The sequence below is a fragment of the Ambystoma mexicanum genome, chromosome 7q (genome assembly GCF_040938575.1).
Source record: "Ambystoma mexicanum isolate Mex_15411 chromosome 7q, UKY_AmexF1_1, whole genome shotgun sequence".
Lineage (NCBI taxonomy): Eukaryota > Metazoa > Chordata > Amphibia > Caudata > Ambystomatidae > Ambystoma > Ambystoma mexicanum.
In genome coordinates this window covers 1,074,560,899-1,074,574,645 of record NC_090941.1, presented here as the reverse complement: position 1 = coordinate 1,074,574,645, position 13,747 = coordinate 1,074,560,899, and the positions used below count along the sequence as shown (strand labels likewise).

Here is a 13,747-nt window from a genome sequence, read left to right as displayed (position 1 = left end):
AGCAGACATGCATGGAAACACAGAGGGCCGAAAATGCTTGAAAATACAGTAGTATGTCGCGTGTTGAAAGGAAAGCCCGGTCATGATTATATGAGTGCGTGGTCGTCCATACTTCACGAAGCACTGTCTCTGTTACAGTACTGGTCGCGACTCAGTAATAATAGCTGAGGTGATATGAAGTTTTGAGCAGAATGTTGTCTGTCATTTTCCTGCAGGAGTCGTCGGGGGTTACCCACCCTCAGCACACCGCTGAAAAACGGTTGGAACGCCGTCAGAAAATGCAATCCTGTGAATGAATGACTGAGCATGCGCAGACACACTATGCGTGTTCATGCGCAGGCAAACTACGCATGCTCAGTCAGCAGGGATAGCATTTTCTGACAGAAATCCGACGTCACACCAGCAGCCAGATCCTCCACGCTTCCCCCTCACTAAAATTACTCAAGAAAATCGCGCTTTAAGTACCCTGGTAACTTAGCTACAGCGTTTCCCACGCTGGTGCTAGGTTCCCTGTTACACAAGACAGAAGCAGGTAAGGAGAAACTTTGATGCAGGATGATTTGTGCAAAGATGTAGTTAGGGTGCTATAAGTACTTCACATATTACCCTGGTACATTTCTGAAGTAGAAACACAACTAAAGGTACCTTTTTGGTTGACGTATGTTAACTTTTTGGTTCATGTGTTTTGTTTGCAGTTTAGAGAGACATGCAAGGCCCACTGTTGAGTGTATGTCTAATATGAATATTTTTAGAGAATAAAGAGGGGGTCAGCATTTAGGTGTCTGTTGACTTTATGGAATGATTACTTCTGTCTGTTTCTAACAAAATAAACATTTTCTAATATTTATATTGTAGATATGTAAAGCGTATGCAGAGTGAATAATTGCCACAGTCTGACATAAGAAGTACACTTTTAAGGATCTCTTGATGACTGCTAGCCCCACCAGACCACATTAAATATGTGGCAGAGGTAGGTGTCTCGTTTTCTCTTTGCCTAGTTAGCACATGGTAGTTTGGGCACCACCCCTAATTATTAGAGGTCGTTTACCCTATTATGTTTTGCTCATGTTGTTGCAGGATTTGGCTACCTGTTATATTTGAAATGATGATGGTGGTGTTTCCTATCAAGTAATTCAAGCGGAGCTAATAGTAAATGCTGCTCTTGTGAACCATCTATACGAGATTAAAATTAAAATGAATGGTTGTTGAACAGGCAAATCTGTGAATAAGAGATTGTAATGGTATATACATGTTTTTCAGTATGATTTGTGAAAAGCAGAAACCGATCAGGCACCTTCCCACGAAAACAGTCTGTTCCTGAAGAAGATGGGCATCAGTTCTAGATGTTTATCTGTCGAAACTAAAATAAGGGAAGTTCTATATTGAATAGTGCGTAACTATTTGCCCCTCTGAACAACCTTTAGTAGACGACTGTAAAGAAAGGTGTTTTTGTATTTTGAAATTTTACATTTCTCATAGATAGGGATGTATGCAATAACAGAGAATATTGTATTTTACAATGTTTGCTCAATAGAATGTGGCAGTTTTTACAGTAGAAAACCCTAGCTGGTTTGCGCACACCTGCCGGAGTGGGAACCTTTCCAAAAAGCAGGATTTTTAAGTTGCATTCATCCTCAGCACATTTTTGACAAATGTTCAAATATTTGGGTTTTCACGGTAAAACGAAAGGCAAGCCACACATGGACCCTTTTGCTCTCTGTGCCTAGAGAAATATATCTTCACCTCACTAATGAACCCAGCAAGTCAGACACATGTCTCTGTGGTTACTGTTATTCTTTTCAGAGAAGAATTGCCCAGAATGTTGGTGCAGCTCTGGTGTTGTTGTTAGGAGCGGATTGATGTACAAATGGGTATTTCTGGATTGGCAAAGCACAATGTGCTAACACACCATTGTAGATCCTCCTGAGTGGACACTATCACACCAAACAGGTTATTTAAGACATATTTGTCCTCAGTAGCAGGGCTTTCACATTTGTGGCTAATTTTGACAACATTAGTATCAGTGGCGCATGCCTAACAATAATGTATTATAGAAGACAAAGTGGGAGAAAGTGGTCTTTTGTGGGTCCAGAATCTGCTTACCATTTTCTTCACTGGAGGCGTGGCCCTGCTGAGAGGACTGCAGAGCAAAGACACATATACCCATTGCAACTGCGGAACACGGAGCGGAAAGTGGGAGAAAGTGGTCTTCGGTGGACTGCAGGAGTCGCGGTGCGGACATCCCTCTAAGTAAGTCCCGCCTATATAAACTGCTGGATGCCTTTGTCAAACGAGCCCTAGCTGTGGTTCGAACTTCGTCTCACTGTGTGGCAGTGGCTGTGGGGAATCGCTCCCTTTGAGTGCCATCTGAGGTAATCTTGATGAGCAAGAGAGCGAGACCGGAGTGAGGCGCTGCATCATCTTTGCGTGTGCTTTGCGTGTGGCAGTGTGTTGCAGTGGCCGCTCTTCCAGTGTTTATTCAACTGAGCACATTGCGCATATTGAACACGCTCAGGAGTAAGATTGTAAGATTGTTTAAGTGAAGAGCTGCACAGAAATACTTTCTCTGCGCATAATACTGCACACTCACCCACGCACGTGGTGACAGGTCAAGCATCAGCAAAAAGTAGATGACTTGAACACAAATAATCTGAGCCAAACCTATGAGCCCGACCGCCTGGCCCACTCAACACAAGGGCTGATAAGCCCACAACTGGTTCCATTGGATCACAGGCGTGTGCCCTTCACGGAGCAACTGGACATGGCACCGGCCCAGAATAATGGTAGGCTAAGACTATCTTCAAAGGATAACGGTGCCAGGCCAGCTGTGAAGAGAGTTGTGGAGAGACCTCACGGCGGGGTCGGTGAGCAGGTGAGTGCAATGTTAGATTCTGAGGCAGAGGCCCAGGCACAAGAGCAACAATCCCCAAAATCCGGGGGAATCCCCATTCGAGTGTAGAGGCCGAAATGGGAGAGGTAGTACCCCCAGAAAGCAGGGATGGAGGGCTCATGGGGGACCTAGTCATCAGTTCCCAGGCTAATGTGGGGCTATAGGATTTGGACCAGGAACTGGACCTGGAGGGGGTGATAAAAGACCCAAGAAAGGCAATGTGAAGGAGTCACTTTGTGTAGAGGACTGCTCGAATCTTGAAGAATTGTTTAACAGACCTGACTCCCCGGACTATGCTAGCCTCCCTGTGAGGGAGGGAGCAGTAACCCTTTTGTCTCCGCAGCCGTCCTTGAACTTGGTGTGAAGACTTGAACAGCAGCATACAGCGCTAGTGACTAGATTGGCCAGGGATGCAGAATTGCTTAATACAACTCGCTCATACCAGAGAAGGCTTAGTGCGTTCAATTATTTGGCAACTTCTTCTCCTGGTCCCTTGGGGAAGCAATTGGGATCCCCAGCCTTAACAGGCATTGCTTTAAGTCCAAATGAAGAGCCGCGATTTGTATTCCGGCGTGATAATAACAAACTAGGGGACATGTCCTTTCAAGCAACTCAACCTTGAAATGAGGTCTCCGGGTGGGGCGCTCCTGGATTTGCAGGCATCTCCCACATACTCCCTGCGAAAAATGAGCTCAGAATCTGTGATATCCTCACACGTGGACCTCCTCACGCTCTGTCGGCAGTCACTCGTTCAATCATTCAAACAACGGGGCCGAGACAGAGCTGGGGTGCAACACGTCTTTATTCATGAAGCTCCCAGGCTCGAACTAACTTCGGGCGTTAACCCCGCCCCTCAACACACGTGGGTCGCAGTCCACAGGCAACACAAACACAAAAAGAGGACTCCAGCGAAGATGAGAGTAGCGACATCACAGAATCCTCAGCATCAAATGATTCTCAATCCAACCAGACACTTCAGACAAAGACCCCAGAGGTGGATTTTCAGTTAAGTAATGGAGGTATGGATGCGGCGCAAATGAAAAATTCGATCATGCATCTCTTGCAGTGGCCATGAATCCCTTCATGAAACTGTACGAGAATCTACAAGAGACAATCAAGGATCAAGCCAACCTCCTGGCAATGTCCCACACCAAACCTATCTTTCTAGAAGCATTTGTGGGTACAGTCCAGGCGATACTTGATAAAGAGGCGGAATTGACAGCACAGTGGCAGGCTAGGCTGTTTGACTTAGCCAGCAGAGAGATTACAGAGAAGTCCACAATGATGTCTGCCATTCTGGAGCAAATGAAATGGAAGAGATGCCTGAATGAGGCACACATTAGGCTTGCACCTACAAAATCACAGATAGGGGATCAAGCCCAAATGGACCCCAGTGCAATTTCACCAGAGGTTCGAGAGGGGGAGAAGAGGAAGTAGATCCCGCTTCTTTGGAATGGCCCTCTTCAACTGCTAAAACGTCAATTTTAAGATCAAAGAAGCCTGGGTATGTTTTTATGACTGGCTAATGAAGGAAAGGTCCCGTCAATGGAGAGCTCCCTACAAAGTATGAATATAGATCTGAGTGATCAAGTACCCGTTATGGAGAATCAACAGGAGTTGGATTCCCCTCAAGATGTCGAAGCTATGATTGGGGATGATCCAAAAATCGTTGCTGTTTTTGAAAATAGGACAGAGGGACCTCAGGAGAGACTAAAACCCTTTCTTACTCAGCAAAAACAATCTAAAAATCAACAGGCGCTTAAAAGGGGGCACCCAATCGGCTCTATGGCCTTTTTTAGAAATCTCACCCTCCCTAATACGTAAAGTGGAGATTAATCCGAAGAGAGTCTGTCGGGCCGTAGCAAAAAGGGAAGAAAGAGGTACAGTGAGATTGCCACTACAGGAGGTGCCGGAAGAAGACTTACTCCTGTTACTGAATCTCTCGACTTATTCTGAGAAGGCGCCTATGTATGGGGAAAGTCTTCCTAATGTAACTTTTGATGTGGAAGAACTAGAACAAAGTCTGGTCATCATTCAGCAAGGAAAAAGGGAGATGGAAATAAGCTTTGAGGAACAACGAAAGCCTAGGGGTGATTTAGGGGAGTCGTCCCCCCTCTTTTGTACTATGGAGCAAAAAATACATCTTCTGGATAAAGGAAACCAACACTCTGAGGCTGATGCTCATCGGAGATCACAGATCTCTCACCTACTCAAAGAAGACAAGAGAATTCCTATGCGACTCTGGGAAGATACAGAAAAGATGTTCGTCTCCATCGAACGACTGATACCGGAAAGGGACCGTTTAATAATGAATAGGACAAATGTCTTAAAACTTCTTCACTGCTCGCCTAGACTTAGGTTTATCACCCCGGAGGATATAAGGATTGTAGAGTGTGTGTAAGAGGAGAGATTGGAGTGGGTGACGCTCCATCTGTCATCAACTCTGGTGAAGGTATGTTTGCTCGAAGCTGCAATGAACCTTTTACCTTTGGTCTTTCAGCTAATAGAGGGAAGATGACACTATCCCCAAGGGCTGAATAATGAATCGCCTTTGCAGAAAATTCCTCCTTCTATTGGAGGAAAGGCCGGACACGCTCCAGTAGTGGGAAAGGTCTCTCAGCTCCTGAAAGAGTCAAGATCCCTGGTGGGCGGGGGTGAGGGGAGCCTGCCTGAAAGTAACATTTGAATGTCAGCGGGTTGACGAGAGAAATGCTAAGTTATCCCAGGGGAACGGGAAATTGCAAGACTAATGCGGATTGGAGCTGGTTAGCGGCCTCATTAGCGCAAAGGTTGAACTCATAACTTCATACATCAAAAAAAGGGCCCCTTTCTTTCGCCACATGGAAAACAAGGGGTTTCATGCATTTATTTAATGAATGGGGATTAGACCTGGAAACCATCAATATTATTTGCATGCAGGAAACATGGTTTTTGTCCAAACCGGTGTGTGTGGGATTTGATGTCTGTTTTTCCCCGGCCTTGGTCAAAACCCTGGGACGACTCTCGGCGGGCCATATTACACTGGTGAAAAGGGGATGCTCGCGTGAGATTCTGGAAGTCAAATGTTTGAGTCCGTTTGTACAATTGGTGGTTCTGTCTTGGAGGAGGGAGATGGATGGGGTGCATCATACATTATTGATTTTGAATGTGTACTGGAATCCGGCGGGGATTAGGGATGGGGATTTTGTAGAGTTGTTGATACATGCATTAGACATAGCAACTGCGGAATATAACGACACCCATGTAATTGATATGTGTAGACCTTAATATCAAATGGCTTGATGCAGGGGCCTTCAAATTATGCAAAACAAAATTATGAAAGAAAGCAGCTACAAGGGTGTCGGAACTAAAAGAGCGGAATATAACTATGTTAAATGGTAATATGAAAGGTGATAGCCTGGGGAAAACAACTTGTTCTGGTGGCTCTCAAACTGCTCACTTGCTTCCAACAATATGTATGAATGGTTATGCACCTTGAAGGTAACCCCAATGGAAAGCAGCGACCATTGTTCACTGAAATTCACCTTTGAGGGTTGAACGCAGGCGATTATTGACACACCTGAAGGCCCCTTGCAGGTCATCCAGGGAGGCAAGCGCCTGAGAATTCCTTTAAAAGAGGTGAGAAAGATTATGACAAAACCTCAGAGAATTATGTTGAACAATGGAGGGGGTGTGGACTGTGCTAGTGTATTTCTGGCCTTTAAGCAGAAACCATTCTCGGGGGTAAAAAAAGAGCTGAAGAGGCTACATTTCACCAGTAAGACGGTGAAGCAGATGACAAGGTTGTTAAGAGCTGACCTTCGAATTATAGATCGTCAACAATCCGGTTATAAACCAAAGTTAAACAAATTAAGTAAACAACGGTATAGGAACTGGTTGTTGCCGTATAAAGCCCAGCGGTTTCAAGAAGATGCTGAAACCATGATGAAGTCCCTGGCAAATAGAAATACACAAGATCTCTGGAAACTGCTTAAAAATAATGCCACATTCCAGCTGGCTTCTATGACAGCAGCAGTTCCAGAGAGGGTTTGGATTCGGTTTTTCACTGACCTCTTTGCTCCATCGGGTCAACCAATTGTGTCAGCAACATGAAAGAGCGAAAAGAACTTGGCCGTGAGGCCAGCGGTGCGGGCTGCACACCTTAAAACCACTACACAGTGGTATGATTCAAATAAATATCATTCTTCAAAGTAAGTTTCTTTCTTCAAAGTTTTTAATTAATTAGGTATTATTTGCAAACTATGCCAGTCTTTCAAATAACTTCTTGTGGCAGAAGAATCACATGTCTGACCTATGCATTTCGGGTCAAAAACCCTTCATAAGGGCCTGTGATTAGACCTATTCATATATTATTTGGTCACATCAACATTACATTGCAAAAACAAAACAAATATCATTAAGTAAAGGAAAATTATCAGGGTCACCATACCATAAGGCAACATAAACGTTGTCACCATATTCAAAGAATATCAAAACCACGCATAATGCGGACATGAAAGAGCATATATAGAATACACATGATGTCATACATTACCCCAGTTCCAATCCAGTAACGTATGCAACACAAATCCTGTAGGTATTTGAAAAAAAGAAATAAACGAAGAAAAAGAAAAAAGGAAAATAACAGAAAGGGGTACAAAGAAAAATCAATGCAGTGTCAAATCACGTCTTAAATTAGACACATCATTAGGGGTCCATAATGTCTCCGAACGATAAGCTATAACAGCTTCACTAACCTGTGTACTGTGTAAATGCAAATATTAACGTGAATTATTTCCGGCGGACAAACCGCGGGACTAATGAGCGATCGGCTTGAGTCTCTGTAAAGAGATCAACCATGTGAGTTAGATGCAAATATACAATAACGATAGTATGCTGCCATTTACAACATTATTGGTGTGCACTTACTTAAACTCTGATTGTCAGGACCCCGCTGGTGCCGTGCGCGATCGCGCACATGCACCACCAAGTCCCTGCTATGTTGTTACCGGGTTGCCTAGGCAACCGTTGCTCAGTACGCGGTGGCCATTTTACAAGGTATAAACTCAATGAAACACGTCGTGTTGATCAGGCGGCCATGTTTGCATGGCACAAAGGTAAATGCAGTCTAATGCACGTATTGCTGATAAATTATGTACCGTACTGTGTGTAAAGCATCTAAAGTAACTGAAAAAATATTTTTGAATTGCGAAATGTCTCTGGATGCGCAGCAGATACAAAACGGGTGCCAATACAAAAGGCGCTTACATAAAAAATAACAGGAGGAAAAAAAAATAATAACAAATACCACCAAGTCAAGTGACTACTCAAAAAAATATATACAGTGTGATAAGCAAAAACACCCAACAGACATCAATAAAAACAACAAAATGAAAATCGTCCTACAGGTCATAGTGACTAAATAAAGATACATCAAAACCTGACAATGTCGCATTCACAAATGGTCTGAGAACCAGTTGAAGGATTCATTAAAAGCAACTCAGATCCAGCTATTCATCCCTTCTGGAGCAAGGGATCCCATTCTTTCTATCCACTGTGCTTCTGTCGCAAGTCTCTCCCATTCTCACCTGTCTTTCCTGTTGGTTTACGACCTTCTTTCGTGACTTCTTCCGCACAGTCTGGGATTTGTATAGAGCTGTGCGCGGGTCTTCGGATTCCAGCGTGCTTCGTTCAGACTATCCGGCGTGGAACCAGGAAGAAACAATGTCCGCGCACAGAGGCACGGTAGCCGTGACTTGAGCGCGGTGAAAATCCAGGAAGTTGGGTAAGTTTAGAGGATGTAAGGAAAGGAGGAGGAATCAAGGAACCGGGAAAGGGGAAATTCAAGAGGATAGCCCCGAGCGAACTCCGGCAGCACACGTCCAGCTACGGCGAACATCAGCATTGAGACGCGCAGCGCCGCGGGGGTGTGTCTCTTTTTAATAGTATGTGAAGCTCGGAACGTAAAGGCTAGCAAGCTACGTTTCGTATACGACGGCCATGTTGGGAAGGTTACTGCATTCAGAGCTCTATGGGTCAGGGACCAGGAGGTCCAAAAGGGGCGCAGGCGACGGTTCATGACAGCATGCCTCTTCTGAAGCTCAGCTCCTCCGGGTTTGCCTGGATGGATAAGGTGGTATCTTCAAATCAACCTGGTGGCATTCATGTTTGAAAGGGGTTCCCAGGTTCGCTCACTAGGTGTATAACCTTTCCATTCGACCAAGTACTGCAGCTGACTACGTCGGTACCTGGAATCACATATTCTGCAGACCTCATATTCGAGTTGGTCATTGATAATCACTGGTGTAGCTCTTGGAGCAGTTCGAGAGGGTTGGACATATGGCTTTAACTGGGAAGTATGGAAAACTGGGTGGAGCCTTTTCCATGATTCAGGTAGTTGGAGTCGAAAGGCCAGTGGATTGACAATTTCTTTTATCGTAAAGGGACCGTAATACCTGGGTGCCAATATATTTGGTAGCTCCAGCTCCTTCTGGCACCCTAACCTGGGCCACCAGCTCTACGACGAGTCTGCTACCACCTGAACTTTGCCTTGATAAAGACTTCGGTTGAAACATGCGTCGGCCTTTTTTGTTTCACCAACTTGGCACCAAAAGATATGATCTATGATGTTGTTCAAACACTAATAAAACTCCAACTCACATGACTAAAGGACTGGATTATTACTATCAGATCTTTTAGCAATTGCACTACTAAATCCAGCCAGCGCCCACAACTAACAAAGGTTTTTCACCCCACCAAGTAACATATAAATTAACCCTCATTCTCAGCACTGAGCAGAGGGCTATCAATCAGCTACCAAAATAAATAAATAAATAGAGCTTTTATATCAAGTGTCTATAAGCAGGGGCCAAATAACAACGTGACGCTCTGCGTTGTCTTGCTTCTAAAACAGAATGTACAAGTACAGAGCTGTGAGGTGCTCTTTTTTTTATAGGGGACTGTGGAGAGGACCAAAAGATACAACGGTGTATAAAGAGGATTCCACAATACAGCTACCCTCCTTCACAAACACCAGGTGTGAAAGTCCACACTTAACACCGATTAACAGCTGCCATTTTCAATTTAGGCAGACCAATGCTCTACAGTTAACATATTTTAATATTCATATATCAATGGTACAAAACATAAAAAGTCTTAAAAAATGCATGATATGACATTTCCAGCAGACATCCCTTGTTTGTTAAAGCGAAAGCACAACAAATGTCTCAATTTAATCTAGACATTTAAAACAATGTGTGAGGTTAGTAAGGGGGCGTGAGGGACATGTTTAATTGAAAGAAAACCCTCAATGATATTATAAGACTTTATGTTTTTGTACACATTTGATATATGAATATTAAAATATGTTAACTGTAGAGCATTGGTCTGTCTAAATTGAAAATGGCAGCTGTTAATCGGTGTTAAGTGTGGACTTTCACACCTGGTGTTTGTGAATGGGGGTAGCTGTATTATGGAATCCTCTTGCTTCTAAGACAACCACGGCACCCCTGAGCTATCCTTCCAGCCTTCCCCATAGAAAGGGAGGATAGCTCAGGGGCAACACGCTCGTCTTGGAAGCAGAGCAACATGGGTCTGCGCTTAGAAACCTCTGGTATTAAGCGTGTTATAAATAACCAATTAATGTGGCAGTTCCATCTTTTAGAAAGTGGAGGTTGAAGACGGGTATATTAGAGGAAAAGGAGGTAACAATCGATTTGTTGTTACGTATGAGTCATTTTTCTGAAATAAATGAGGGTTCTGCTGGAAAAGGGGTTGTATGGGATAGTTTTAAGGCTACAATTAGGGGCTTTATGATTGATTGGACTTCTTGTCTTCGGAAAAAATCCATGGAAGATGTGGGTATATTGGAAAGGCAGTTATCAAAACTGCAGCAAAAATATGCCCGAAATGGGAGGATCGAAGACAAGGCGGAAATTAATCAGATTCGGGAAAAATTGGCAAACGCAAACAGTTTGTTGGCAGAAAGTATTTTTTTTTTTTCATGACAAAAATACTGGGAGACTGGTGACAGAAGTGGTAGGTTACTGGCGAATAGACTGAAGGGTATGCATGGAGGGATTTTTGTTCAGGGTGTTAAAGATGAGAATGAACAATTAGTGTGGAAGAATAGTGATATTTATTTAAGTTTCAAAAACTACTACAAAACGTTATATACGGAAAAAGAGTCAGTAGCCAGGCAAGTTTTAGAAAATCTATTTGAAAATATTCCTATAAAAAAATTGTCACTTGATGATAAGAATATGTTAGAAGCAAACATTGGAATTGATGAGGTTCTTTTGGCTATTGGGCAATTACAATTAGGGAAATCTCCGGGTTTAGATGAGCTACCCATTGAGTTTTATAGGAAATTTTATACTTTTTTAGCTCCGATATTATGTGATTTGTTTAATTCTTTTTTAAAAGGGGAAAACCTGTGCCAATCAATGACTGAGGACATGATTACGGTGACAACTAAAGAAGGAAGAGATGGTAAAAAATGTAAGAACTATCGACCTTTCTCTCTGTTAAGCGTGGATGTCAAACTTTTTACAAAGGTATTGGCAAATAGTTTGAGTGGTTGCATTGGGAAAATCATCCATGAGTCCCAAGTAGGATTCATGAGGGGTAGATCAGGTTATGACAACATAAGGGCATTGGTAGATATAATAAGTCTTTATAATAATGAATGTGCCAAGGCTGCCTTTGTCTTCATGAATGCTGAGAAGGCATTTGACAGAGTGAATTGGGATTTTCTAGAACTAACTATGGATAAAATGGGATTTGGGAATAGGTTCAGAGGGATGGTTCATTGTCTTCAAAGATCAGCAATGGCGCGTGTTTGGTTCAATAGTGAAATGTCTGATGCTTTTAGTCTTAGCAGAGGTACGAAACAGGGATGTCCTTTATCACTTTTTTAATTTAATATTGCTCTGGAGCCCTTGGTAGCATTGATACGTAATGAACAGACACTACATGGCCTGAACTTTGGGACAAAAGAAGTTAAAGTCCTCTCTTAAGTGGATGATATGGTAGTGGTGCTCTTGGATCCTGAGAGGGGTAATATGGTACTTAAGGAAATACTTGAAAGAGTGGGCCAATTTTCAGGTTATAAAATTAATTGGGATAAAACAGAGGTGTTCCCACTCTCAATGGCAGTTAGAAGAGCAGATTTTGCAGGGTGGAATTGTGAAATATTTGGGGATCTTTCTGATCAAAGATGTGCAGAAAATGGTTCAGTTTAACATAACTAAATTATTGGATACACTTAGGAGTGATATTAGAAAATGGTCAAGATTGGATTTAGTGATCTGGGCAAAGATTAACACTATTAAAATGTCACTTCTGATTCCAAGATGGCCGCCAGTGCAGCGTAGTCGTGCCGACGGAGCTCCCTGGACCCTGAAGGCAAAGAGGTGCCCACTACCCCGCCAACGGGATAGTAAAACGCAGAAAGCAGATCCCACGTTGTGGGGACTTGCAGGGGTGAAGATCCGAGGAGCTCCGTGAGAATCCACAGGCTGAGAGAGCCGTAAGGCACACCAGCGGTCCGCGGCGGCTCGGAGCGCGAAGCAGAGGGGGAGGACCCCGGGCGGCACCAGGCTCTGCGTAATCGGAACGAGGACGCAAGCTGAAGGAGACGGGATCCGGCGGCCCAAGCCTCATCAGAGGCGAGAGACGAGGAGGAGGCAAGCCCTCCTTCACCTGAGGACCCCTGCTGGGACTGCGGCTCGAGGGGTGGGGGGACACTCAGCGACGGGCCCCGGCCGAGAGACGAGGAGGCCTGGGCAAGTGTGGAAGCTTTGTCAGACCCAGGGCGGTGCTGGGCCCCCCTGCTGTGGCTGCGCCCCAGAACGGGCAGCAGGAGCACCGGTGGATCCCGGGCTGCCGGGGCGGGAGCTTGGGATTTACCCTGGTAAGAGAGGAGAGACAGGTGGCACGTGATGAGGCGTCCATCTGCCCAGGAGAGACCCGCAGACCAACGCAGGCCGACTCCTGAGGTGGTGACAGGAGGCCCAGCAGCCATATATCACGTGGCAGGAGTAGGAAGGTCTGGGAAGCCGGTGACAGGAGCCGAGTGGAGGAAACCAGGCAGACGGCAGGTGAGGATTGCTGGAAACAGCTGCACAGCCAGCACAGCGAAGCGGATTGCCCAGGGGGCCGCCACCTGCCGGGAGTTACTGGGCACCCAGGCCCAGAAGGAAGGCCAAGGAACTCAAGGGGGATCTCATGGTAACCCAGCCGGAGCCTAGTGGAAGGCAGCAGGAGAGGACGGTGAGTGCAGGGATCCTGGAGCTCCGCCAGGGGTGGGAGGTCTCCTGCACATAGGGACACGGCTGGGAGGTGAAGGACACGAAGGGATCTGGGGGACCGGCCCCCTTGCAAGTATACTAAGCAGGAAGGCCTTGGGATCAACGTGGAGGAGTAGGGGATCCCCCCGGAGTTGCGGAACATAGCAACAGAGGCAAAAACAACTGGGGCCTGGCCGCTGAGGGACTCTCCCTGCACAAAACACCAACCGGGCTGACAGACGCTATTGGGCGGGAGCAAGGAGCGGACGCCAGATTGGTCCAGGCATCTGTGGGGGCTCGGAGGGTTGGCCAGGGGGACCTGCCTGAGCAAGTTGTGAGTTGGAGAGAGGAGCTCCAGGCAGCGTGAGACAGACAGAGATGGGCCCCGGGGGAAAGCCTAGCGGGAAGCAGGAGGAGAGTGAGAAGGCCCTATGACCCGAGCGGGGCATTGGCAAGCAGAGTTCGTGGGGCCTGAGTAGGGGCCGATTGAGGACGGGAGAGAGTCATGACCACGAAAACAAAGGCTAAAGGAGGAAGGTATAACGCTCACCTGAATCCCTCGGAGGCGCAGGTCCGGGGTTGGAGATTT

At 45.4% G+C, this 13,747-nt stretch overlaps 1 long non-coding RNA gene across 1 annotated transcript in view; it reads left to right on the top strand.

The window, feature by feature from the left end:
* Nucleotides 1-395: 395 nt before the first annotated feature.
* The window catches only part of LOC138527992 (uncharacterized), a 71,131-nt gene continuing 57,779 nt past the window's right edge, over nucleotides 396-13,747 (top strand). Inside the window, exons 1-2 of the long non-coding RNA XR_011284096.1 lie at nucleotides 396-532; nucleotides 856-970. This is a non-coding gene — a long non-coding RNA (uncharacterized lncRNA). The remainder of the gene's footprint in view (nucleotides 533-855; nucleotides 971-13,747) is intronic.